The 12054-nt window shown below is 39.2% G+C and overlaps 1 pseudogene; it reads left to right on the top strand.

Annotated features, from left to right (window-relative positions):
* The window catches only part of LOC122731515, a 37548-nt pseudogene extending 27308 nt beyond the window's left edge, over positions 1 to 10240 (top strand).
* Positions 10241 to 12054: the final 1814 nt, after the last annotated feature.

Raw genomic sequence — 12054 nt, forward strand, 5'->3', positions numbered from 1 at the left:
CAAGAAGACAAGGGTGGGAGGAATTTGAAAGTTGATGACAGTGTAGGGTCATGGCTAGTGAGGGAAAGAAGGGAAGTCAAAGCAGGCATAATGGTTTGAGAAAGTAATTAGGGAGGAATTGGAGAGGGGTTAGAAGTCTCAATCAAAGGCAAGAATGAGTTTAGGAAGGGTGAGGCATAGGAAGAGAGGGAATGATAGGAGGTTATCATGAAATAGAGGGATGCCATAGGTTTTAATTAAAGAATGGAACTCTTTTGGATAATGGTGAAGTCTGGCGTGTATGTATGGCTGAGACGGAGTGAAGGAGTAAGTCGTGGGATAGAGGGAGTCTGGCAGACGCACAGGATCAGCAGAATACTGGTGTTAAAAAGATGGAGTTTTGTATCAGGGTATAGCTCAAGATTGTTGAAAGTGCTCCATAATTTTCAAAGTGTAATCTAGTCCATTTTCTTCTTCTTCTTGTCCAATTCTCAGTCTAGCTCCTTAGCCCTCTGCAGGGCCTGTCCAAGATATATGTACTGATAGACTAACTCAATGGACTGGTCATTCAACTGGATCCCATAAATTGGACACCATCTATTCTTCATCCATTTAGTTTTCTATGAGGATGGACTTTTAGAGGGTGCTTCAGTGACCTTTTGTTTTGCTCTCCACTCTCTCATTGGTTGGGCACCTCTCACCACAGTGTATCAGCCCTCAAGATCCAGTAGAATTTATCTAAATGTTTCCTGATTCTCCTGAGCTCCTAATACTTCAAGTTTTCCTGGAGCACAGCCCCAGATGAATGCTCTGCCCCCTTTTTCCTTTTTCCGCCTTGACTAGATTCTTCAATCACGCTTAACATTCAAAGCAGGAAGCTTTTCTGGATTTCCCCACTCATCACTCTCAGACCTTACATGGTACTTTGTTTTATACCTCTCTGATATACTTCATGGACAGCTAGGTGGTACAGTGGATAGAGTGCTGGGCCTGGAGTCAGCAATACTCATCTTCTTGATTTCAAATCTGACCTCAGACATTTACTAACTGTGTGACTTTGGGCAAGTCACTTAACCCTGTTTGTCTCAGTTTTCTCATCTGTGAAATAAACTGGAGAAGGAAATGGCAAACTATTCCAGTGTGTCAAAGACACAGAGAACCCCGAGAAAACCCAGGAAACCCCAGATGGGGTCATGAAGAATCAGACATGACTGAAACGACTTAATGCCAACAATACAACTCACAAGGTCTTAAAATCATAAATCTAGAACCAGAAGTAATCTTTGAGACCATGTAGTCCAATCCCTTCTTTTGCAGATGAAGAAACTAAGGCCCAGGGAGGATAGGTAGTTTGCCCATTTACAAACAGTAGGTCACCAAAACAGGATTTGAAGGTAGGCCCACATTCAGACTTCTTTCCATTGTACCTTACTGCTCTCACCAACTTATATGACATTGAGTGTTATTGCTATCTGTGCTGACATCTTATCCCCTTCCTCTCCTGTGAGCTCTCTGAAAGAAGTAACCATTCCTTATGATAATATTAATATAATAATAATAATATTATCAAATTAGCCTGAAGGGTTATAGAATACTAGATTCATTACCTCATTGAATCAATCAGAATGCCAGGCACTCTGCTAAGAACTGGCAATGCCAAAGAAAAGACCAAAAGTCTCCCTTTCCTCATGAAGCTTATATAAGGTAACCTTAGAGAGGAAGGTTCTAGAACCTGGGGGAACAAGGAAAGGTCTCCTGCAGAAGGTGGCATTTGAGCTAAATCTTGAAGGAAGTCAGAGATTGTAAAAATTTCTGATCCACACTAGAACTAGGTCCCAAAGGGAGTTGTATCATGTCCATTTTATAGATGAGGAAACTGAGGCAAATTACAGTGAAATCATTTGTCCATAGCTATCGTGTTGGAAGGCATCCTTCAAACTCCTATTTCTCTGGAAGTCAAGTCTACCACTATGGGGTCTTATATAGCCTACCTATCCTCCTAAGCTCATAGTACAGGGATTTGAATGTGGAAGGTGCATAATAAATGCATGCTGTCATATTCTATCATGAGCATAACAGGAACTCTTCTGGCTTAGTCCTAGAGAGATGGATGAGCTATCCTAGCAACAGTGATAGGGCTTCCTTTTTATTCACTGATATCAGAGCTCATTTCCCCAGTCTCCTGCTCATAAAGCACAGCCTGATAGTGGAACATTCCCGCCTTACCCAGGGGGGTCTGCTCACCACCACATCATCCCTGGTGGTAGCTTAGTCAGACCTCTTCTGGCGAACCGGGGCTCGCTTGCTCCTGGGTTTTGGCACATCAAAAAACAATTTAAAAATCAGTTCATTTTTCTTCCACTTCTCTCTCCCAATGGAGAAGGGCAGGCCACCTGCCTGGCAATTCATATGTTTTGGATCACGCTGAATGGGTCCAGAACCTTAGCTGCTTTGCTACTTCCTGTTCCTTTATGAGCCAGTCCCTGGGAGGTTGGCTACTTCTCCTTCTGTCACGACTTGGTGCAGCAAGCCTGACTCACAGACTGGTCTCCATCCTAAGAACCTCTTTCTCACTCCTACAGGGAACGGGATCACCGAGGAGCAAGCCCAGAATCGTTAAATCCAGAGGCATCATTTTCCTTTAGCCTTCTTTGTAGCTTTGGGTGGCTTGACGCACTTCATTTTAACCCAGATGTTTTCCTTCCAGGGTCCCGGTGACAGTGTGTCACCCTTTCTTTTTAACTCCCTGACTGCTCTTTGTGTCTCCTTTGTTAATTTCTCATTTTCTACCCTATCTCTATGGCCAATCCCAAGATTTAATTATTGGTCCTCCTCTTTACTCACTCCCAGCCTCTGAGTCTGTTGGAGAATTGGGAATCTTGGGGTTGATTTAGGCTTTGGCCATACCTGCAGAGCAGAACCCCAGGAAGTAGCTGTACAATTCTTAACCTTTTTGTGTGTCATGATCCTCCTTGGGCAGTCTGGTGAAGCCTTTGGATCCCTTCTTAGAAAATTGTTTTGAAATGTATAAAAGAAAATCAAAGCTTTTCATAGAGTTACAAAGTAAATGAATTATATTGAATAATTATCAGAATATATTTTTTAAAACTCACAGCCCCCAAATTAGGAAGCCCTGTTTTAAAGGGAAATATTTCATGGAGTTCATCAGCATATAAATTATAGGGAAATTCTTAGTTTAGTAATAAATATATTAATATATCAAATTGTTCCTGTATAATGAAAATAGAATCCTAAACATATGAGGCACACACTTACTTAGGTAGAGAAGATTAAAATAAACTGCAATCAATATGTTATTCCTGGACACAAGAACAAGTGGATTTCTCAACTCCTAAGGGAGGAAGAGAAAGAAAGAGAAAGAGAGAGGGAGAAACAGGAGAGAGGAGGTGGGGAGAGAAATGAGGAGAGAAGGAGGAGAGACAGAAAGGGAGGGAGAGAAGAAGAGAGAAAGAAGAAAAGGAGAATGGGGGAAGAGAAAGGAAGAGGGAGAAACAGGAGAGAGGAGGTGGGGAGAGAAATGAGGAGAGAAGGAGGAGAGACAGAAAGGGAGGGAGAGAAGAAGAGAGAAAGAAGAAAAGGAGAATGGGGGAAGAGAAAGGAAGAGGGAGAATTTAAAGGCTAAACAACCAGACCTTGATGCTAATTAGCTCATCTCTGAGTCAGAGAAGATCCAAGAAAGCAAGCAAGGCTGGAGGCCGAGAATTCAGCCAAGTAGACTCCACTTTCATGGGACAACAGAAGGAAAGGACCCTAGCCCAACTCCTTATGCAGTCACCCCAACCAGAAAATTCATCTCCTTTTCTTTTTGGCCTTAAACTGTCACTCATACTCAAATGAACACCATAGTGTTATCTTTGGTGGAGTATTCCCAATTGAGTTCCGGTTCTAGATCTCCATGTGCCTGTAGCATGTCTTCATTGGGATATTCGGTTATTAATTTTACCTCCATATATGTAACAATAACATGGCAGGTCTCAAATATTTATATATAAATGAACATCGAATGAGTTTTAAAAAAGTGAGGTGAACTAGAGGCCCTGACAGAAAGATAAATTTGATATAATACTGAGACTTGATGAGATAAGATTCATAATTAAATATGTCTTTGGGAGGGTTGATACTGGGTGTCCCAAAAGTCTTGGTGCATATTAAGATTTTTTTTTTCCTTTAATAACTTTAATAGCTTAAGCTATTAAGTTGCCAAATCCAGTGGCTTAAGATATTAAAGATTAAGAATGTACTGTGACTTTTGGGACACTCTATATCTTATTAAAAAAAAACAGAATAGATGAAAGGGGAAATGGTGGCAGAGGAACATCATAAATAGTAACAAGACACTTTACGTTTATATAGAATGTTAAAGTTTTCTAAATGCTTCTTTCACAACAATCTTGAGGTAGGTGGTGCAAGTATTATTATCATCCCCATTTTCAACAAGAAATCTGGTTCTGAGGACTTAACTATTTACCAATAGGGCAGCTAGATGGCACAATGAATAGAGCACTGGCTTTCAAGTTGGGAGGAACTGAGTTCAAATGTCACCTCAGACACTTACTTAGCCGTGAGACCCTGGATAAGTCATTTAACCCCAATTGCCTTAAACATCCAGGGCCATCTCCAGTTGTCCTGATATAAATCATGCCACTGGACCCAGATGGCTCTGGGAGAGAGAGTGAGGTTGGTAACCTTGGACAGCCCTCCCTCACTTAAATCCAATTCAGAGCAAGCCATGATATCACCTCCTGATATCATTGCCCTCTTTGAAAATGAAGACCAAACAACAACTTACTCATATGTAAATGGAAAATATCCGAAAAATATATTCCTCTAAGGATATCCAGGAATTACAAAGGTTTAAGATATTGGGGGTTTGGTGGACAATATTTGTTTGAAGATTAACCAAAGGACATAAGCAATATCACCATGGAAAGAGTGAGGTGGGATGGGGTGGAGCAGGGTGGAAGCATATGTTACATACTAGGCAATCAGCTAAGTACTTTACAAATATTATCTTGGAGCAGCTAGGTGGTGCAGTGGATAGAGCACTGGCCTTGGAATCAGGAGTACCTGAGTTCAAATCTGGCCTCAGACACTTAACACTTACTAGCTGTGTGACCCTGGGCAAGTCAGTTAACCCCAATTGCCTCACTAAAAAAAAACCAAAAACAAAATATTTATTTGATCCTAACAACAACCTTGTAAGATCAGTATATTGCCCCATTTTATTGTTGAGACAACTAAGGTAGACAAAGGGTCAGCGACTTGCCCCAGATCACACAGCCAGGAAGTGTCTGAAGCTGGATTTCAGCTTAGGTCTTCTTGATTACAGACCCTATTTACTGTGCTGTGTAACTGCCTCTATAACATAGGATAAAAGCAACGATGTCCAATTCAAATAGAAATGGATGCCACACACTGACCTGGAAAACCACAAATTAAATGAACATTATCTACATTGCATTTTGATTTATTTTGATAAACATTTTCCAATTGCATGTTAGTCTGTGCTAGCCTGGTTGCTTGTTCCCTGGCCATGAATTTTGACATCTCCACTATAGAGTATACTGAGTGTATTGGAGTATGAGTATACTACAGATCACCTGGAGAGGAGAAAATAGATGAAGAGTTTATGAAACATATCTTGAGCCTGGCACAGAGGCATGATTTATAATGAAAGGGATTTTTCAACTGTTTGGACATCTTCTGTTAAGATAACATTGTTGCTGTTGTTTGTCCTTCCTTCTCAAAGAGGACCATGACTTGCACTGAATTGGATTTAAATGAAGCAGGGCTGTGCAAGGTCACCAACCTCACTCTCTCCTCCAGAGACATCTGGGTCCAGTGACAAGATATATATCAGGATGACTGGAGATGGCCCCAGATGTTGGAAGCAATTGGGATTAAATGACTTACCCAGGGTCATACAACTAGTAAGTGTCTGAGATCACTTTTGAACTCAGGTCCTCCTGACTCCAGGGCCAGTGCTCCGTCCACTGTGCCACCTAGCTGCTCCTGAGATAACCTTAGGGAATTGGGACAGGAGGATATCTGAATTTAAGGCAACAAATGAGTTCCATAAGGTCAGGACCTATGTCTTTTTTAAACTTCTTTGTTCTCTCATGTCCCTCAAGAAGTTCTCTGGAAAACTGAATTTGAATTTAATCTTTTATACCATTTCTATGTCATTGAATCCATAGGTCTTACCATCCTCCTCAAAAAATCTGCTGTACCCCACACTTAGGAATATCAATTTGTGAATTAAGTAACATTGAACGCATGTTGTTCTATGTTCCAGGAATGATTCTGGGTCTACATCATGATGTCCAGTCCTACCCCCTACCCTTTCTGTGATCATTCTCCACTCCCCCATTATTCCATGGAAATTTTCTGTAGTAGAACTCTTTTCTTTTCCCTTCTAGGATGAGACTGAATTTCTACTTCCCCTGTCCTTATTATCCCTCATCTTCATTACTTCATCTCCTACTATTCTTGAGGGACTAAGGATATTAATTTTCCTTTTTAATCATCTCTTTTATATTTATTTATTTATCTATTTATTCATCCATTTATTGATTTATTTTTCTGCTTATTTATCTATTCATTTATCTATTTATTTGTCTATTTATTTATCTATTGATTGATCTATTCATTCATTCATTTATTTAACTATTTATTCATTCATTCATTATTTACTTATTTGTTTGTTTATTTACTTATTTTTTTAAAGTTTTTATTTTTTGCAGGGCAATGAGGGTTAAGTGACTTGCCCAAGGTCACACAGCTAGTAAGTGTCAAGTGTCTGAGGCTGGATTTGAACCCAGGTCCTCCTGAATCCAGGGTCAGTGCTTTATTCGCTGCCCCACCTAGCTGCCCCCTGTTTATTTATTTTACTGGGCAGTGAGGGTTAAGCGACTTGCCCAGGGTCACATAGCTAGTAAGTATCAAGTGTCTGAGGCTAGTTTTGAATTCAGGTCCTTCCTCCTGAATCCAGGGCCAGTGTTCCATCCATTGTGCCACCTAGCTGCCTTAATCATCTCTTACCTAAGTGTGTTTGTATGAGGTATGTCACCAACTTCTCTATGCTCATTTGTGTAACTTCCCAAAGACTTATCCTTCCAACAAAAGATATGGATTTACATGTAAGTAAAAACAGAATTGACTCTATGGAATATTAATTCAACTCTTTTTCCTTGCCTTGTGCAAATTCTTTACATTTCCCCTAAATCTTTAGGTCTTTAGGTTCCTTTAGGTCCTTTTTGTCCTTTGACAATTCTTATTTATTCTTTCTTTTGTCCTTTAGTTATTTCTTTTAAAAAAATAATCCTAGTTAACATGAGATAATTTATTTCATTACTTGGTCTTTTCTTGAAAATTGAACTAATTTACTTTTTTTGTGTTTCTGTTGTTGGAAGTGTTTGCCAACTGCATATTGTCTCAATTCTGAGTTTGTTTGACTTTTATTGAAGGTCTAACTCTTTTTTTTTTTGTTAATTATTAAGCTAAAATTTTCAGGATATGTTGTTTTGGATTAGAGTTTGATCTCCTTTGCTTTTTGGAATAAAGTATTCCATTTTTTCCTTTGAATTCTTGTGACTACCAGAGTATTCCTGGGCTGCTCGTATCTTGGAGTATTCTTTCATAGATGGTGACCTTTCTCTTTGCTACTTAAAAACTGTGTTGCTTGTTATAGAAATAATGACATGTATCCACAGTATGTCTCTAAGTCTTGAGTGCAGGGTTGTTCTCCGGCCATGGTCTGTAGAATTAATCAATCAGTTTTTTCTTATCTGTATTTAAGAGTTTTAAGAAATTTTCCTGTATAATTTCTTGCAATGTGATATACATATTTTTATTAATCATGTTCTTCTGGGAGATCCATAATCCTTAAGCTATCTCTGCACAACTCGTCTTCAAGGTTAATTACTTTGGCTTCCATGGAATTAATGTGTTCTTTTGAAAGTTGCTGCATTTAGCTTCTCTTCTGTCAAATTTTCTTCATATTTTATATTTTCGTGTTCTACGTCCGCATTTTCTAGTCCTAAAGATAAATGTTTGATTTATGTTCCTTCAGAGTATATAACACTTGTGTTGTGTTTTGGCCTCTCTTTGAAGTTTTTCCTAATTTCCTATCTGTCTTTATGAGTCTCTTGGTTTATCTCCTTAGGAGTCCTTTCACTGTTCAGGTTTTGATTTTTTAATCCTTCTATTGTATTTCAGGAGTTTGATTTATCTTCTCATCCTTTGCCATCTCTCCCTTCTTCGCTGGAAAGATCCCCAAGCATCATCCTCAGTCTTTTTCTGTTGAGAGATGTGGTTGGACTGGCCAGTTTTCTAATCACAGTAAAGTCACAGAAAGAGGGCTAACACAAGGTGAGTTCCCAGCATCCTTTCCCTCAGGTAGAGATGCCCTTTCCCCTCAGTGTTGTCACATTTTCTGCCTGCTTCCACTGCCTCCTCCAGTTGTTTTTGCTTTCCTTAGAGTACCTGGGTAGAATTAGTGTCTACTACTTCTTATGAGTTAAGAAGGGAGTTTAAACTGAATCAACTGCTATGGTGGGGAATTGGAAGTGATCCCCACACTTGGAGTCTGAAGCACAACTCTACAAAGTTGACTGTGCCCTGTGAATGGCATGAGATTAGGATGAGGACACCATTTAGAAGGTAGAATATTTTATTTCTCCAATGTTTATTTCTCAAAATTCTCCAAGGGATTTGTTTTTAAATCATGTAGAGTTTCTATCATTTAGCTTGTGAATTCACCTTTAATTGTTCTCTTATCTGGCACATATGTATTGCTTAAAATGTTTCTGCAGGTTTCTAGATTGGGGAAATCTAAAGCAAACCACTATGTCATCTTGCTGATCACTTCCTCCTAACTTTTACAATTTTTTTATTCAAAAGAATGGTTGTCTAGACATGGCTCCCAAATCCCATATTGTGTATTTGATTTTTGAACTGACACAGAAATTTATATTTATGACTATTCAGTTTGGTTTTGTTCTTTTTAGCCCATCCTTCTGCCTGCTGAGATATTTCTAGACCCTTGTTCTGTCATCCAAAATCTTATCTATTGCTCCTAATTTGTGTCTCCTACAGTTTTAATGAGTATCTGTGTCCATTCTCCAATTAATTAATCAAGATGTTGATTAGTACAGGGTAAAGGAGAGACAGCTGGAACATTCCACTAGAAACCTTCTTCTAAGCTGACATCATCCATTAATGACAACTTTAGACGTACCTAGTCACTTAACTAATACCAAAGTCTTCTAACTGTACCAGCCTATACCTAGCAATGTGCTGGAGCCAGCTCTAGCAGGTTAGCAGAAACTGATCATTAGGTTTTCATTGTGAGCACTTACACTCCAGAAACAAGAAAGTGCTACAAAGCAGGAATTTATTGTTTTGTTGATTGTCCAGAAAGTGATGGAGAAAATGTTAGCAATGGAACTAGAGAGTAAAAGTGTGTGTATTGAGCATTTTCAAAAAGCTAGTTATTACAAACTTACCTGCACACCTCTCCCCATAACTCTTTTTTTGTAAGCATAGCATGAAAGACTTAGATGCTTTTCTGAAATCTCAGAAGACTATGTGCTTTTTTTCCTTCAGAGGCAGAAGGTATGCTGGACTTGGAATTAGGAAGAGTTGTGTTTTTATATTCTACCTCTGACTTTCACTAGCTGTGTGACCTTAGAAAAGTCATCTAGCTCTTCCAGAGAAGGCTTTCATGCCACCGTTGCAGCCATGTCTCTAGTAATCCCCGAGAAGTTCCAGCACACTTTGAGAGTGCTCCACACCAACATTGATGGATGGCAGAAAATAGCTTTTGCCTTCACAGCCAGCCATCAAGGGCGTGGGTCGAAGATATACCCATGTAGTACTGGGCAGACATTGACAGCACCAAGAAGGTTGGTGAGCTCACTGAAGATGAGGTGGAGCATGTGATCACCATCATGCAGAATCCCCCACAATACATGATTCCAGACTGGCTCCTTAACAGGCAGAAGGATGTAAAGGATGGAAAATATAGCCAGGTTCTGGCCAATGGTCTGGACAATAAGCTTCGTGAGGATCTGGAGCGACTGAAAAAGATTTGGGCCCATCATAGACTTTGGCACTTCTGGGGTCTCCAAGTCTGGGGCCAGCAAACCAAGACTACAGGCCTCAGGGGTTGCACTGTGGGTGTGTTCAAGAGGAAGTAAACATCTTCACTGGCTGCCTTGTCTATTAATAAATAGTTTCTATCAAAATTTTTAAAAAAAGTCATCTAATCAATCTGAACCTATTTTGTTTTTAAATCTCTATAGCAGAAATAATAATATCTATAGTACTCATATAATAGGTTTGTTTTGAGGACCAAATAAGATTGAATGTATAAAGTAGAGCCTAGGCAGCTAAGCAGCACAATGGATAGAGCATGGGACATGAAGTCAGAAAGACTTGAATTGAATCTTGCCTTGAACAGCTATGGGACGCTGGACAAGTCCTTGACTTTGCTCAACCTCATCTGTAAAATGTAATAACTATAACACTTATTTCATAGATTCTTTGAGGATATAATAAGACTATATACTACATATAAATATATTATATACACATACATCATATATGTATGTATATATATAGTGAGAAGGACATAATAAGATAATAAATGTTAGCTGTTATTAAAGTTTTTAACAAAACTTGAAGGGGACATATCTTTATCATCTCTCTGCCTGCAGCTGAGTAGACCATCACCCAGGAGAAATAAAGAATCTTTACTACTTTACAAGCCTTGAGAGGGGAAATTTCTTGATCCAGTCTAGTATCCACAACTGTCACGAAAAGAAATTCATTCTTTCAGGATAAGCCAAATGTCTCTTGGGAAGCTAGGTGGTACAGTGGCTAAAGTGCCAGGCCTGGAAGGAAGAAGACTTCTCTTCATGAGTTCAAATCCAGCATCAGACACTTACTAGCTTTGTGACCCTGGTCAAGCCACCCAATCCTGTTTGCCTCAGTTTCTAAGTTTAAAATGAGTTGGAGAAGGGATATGGCAAGGCACTCCGAGATCTTTGCCCATAAAAACTCAATGGGGTTATGAAGAGTTAGGACATGACTGGAAAATGCTGAACAAAAAAATCCCTATTAGAGCAACTTTAGGAATTTGCTTGCACAAACTGTATTTAAAAAGACTCTTTCTTTATAAAAAAAAGGCATTTTAAAAAACACACAAGAAATAGGGAGGTCAAAAAGAGACAAAGACACCCTTCCAGAAAGCAGCGTCATGCCAAATTTCTGTCCTAGGCAAGCTAAGTGACTTTGATCATGAAATAATGCTTTTGGCAACCGGTTTGGTGCATCCTATCACAGCTTCCTTCAGTAAACTTTCCCTCCCTTGGGTCCATATTTATAGTTATGACTCTCCACACACCCCCATTGCTCAAACATAATTTATCATTTCTTTATATGTTTCACTTGCTCTTCTACTATGGGCAGAAGGAATATCAGTGTGAAAATGCAAAAACAGAACTAAAAACAGAAGTTATTTCATGTAGATATGACCCTTAGAGTTTTCATTGTGAGCACTTATACTCAGAAATAAGAAAACATTACAAATCAGGGAGTTAATTGTTTTGATGATTATACAGGAAATGATAGGGAAATGTTATCAATGAAGCTTAAACTTAAAGTGTGTGCATTGAACATTTTCAAAAAGCTAGTTATTAAAGTACTCACCAGCACACCTCTAATCATAAACTCTCCTTTTTCACAAGTATAACTTAAAAACTTTGTCAGCTGCTTGCTGAAATCTTGCAAACTACGTGTTTTTCCTTTAGAGGGCAGAAAGTAGGCACTTGGAACCAGGAAAATTTATGTTTTATTTGTCTATGTTATTGGCTCATGTATTTGTTGATAGCTATGTTTGTCATTTTAAAATGTAAATTTTTTGGGGGGTGGGCAATGAGGGTTAAGTGACGTGCCCAGGGTCACACAGCTAGTAAGGGTCCAAGTGTCCTGAGGCTGGATTTGAAACTCAGGTCCTCCTGAATCCGGGCCAGTGCTCTATCCACTGCACCA

Source organism: Dromiciops gliroides, chromosome 6, assembly GCF_019393635.1.
Source record: "Dromiciops gliroides isolate mDroGli1 chromosome 6, mDroGli1.pri, whole genome shotgun sequence".
NCBI lineage: Eukaryota > Metazoa > Chordata > Mammalia > Microbiotheria > Microbiotheriidae > Dromiciops > Dromiciops gliroides.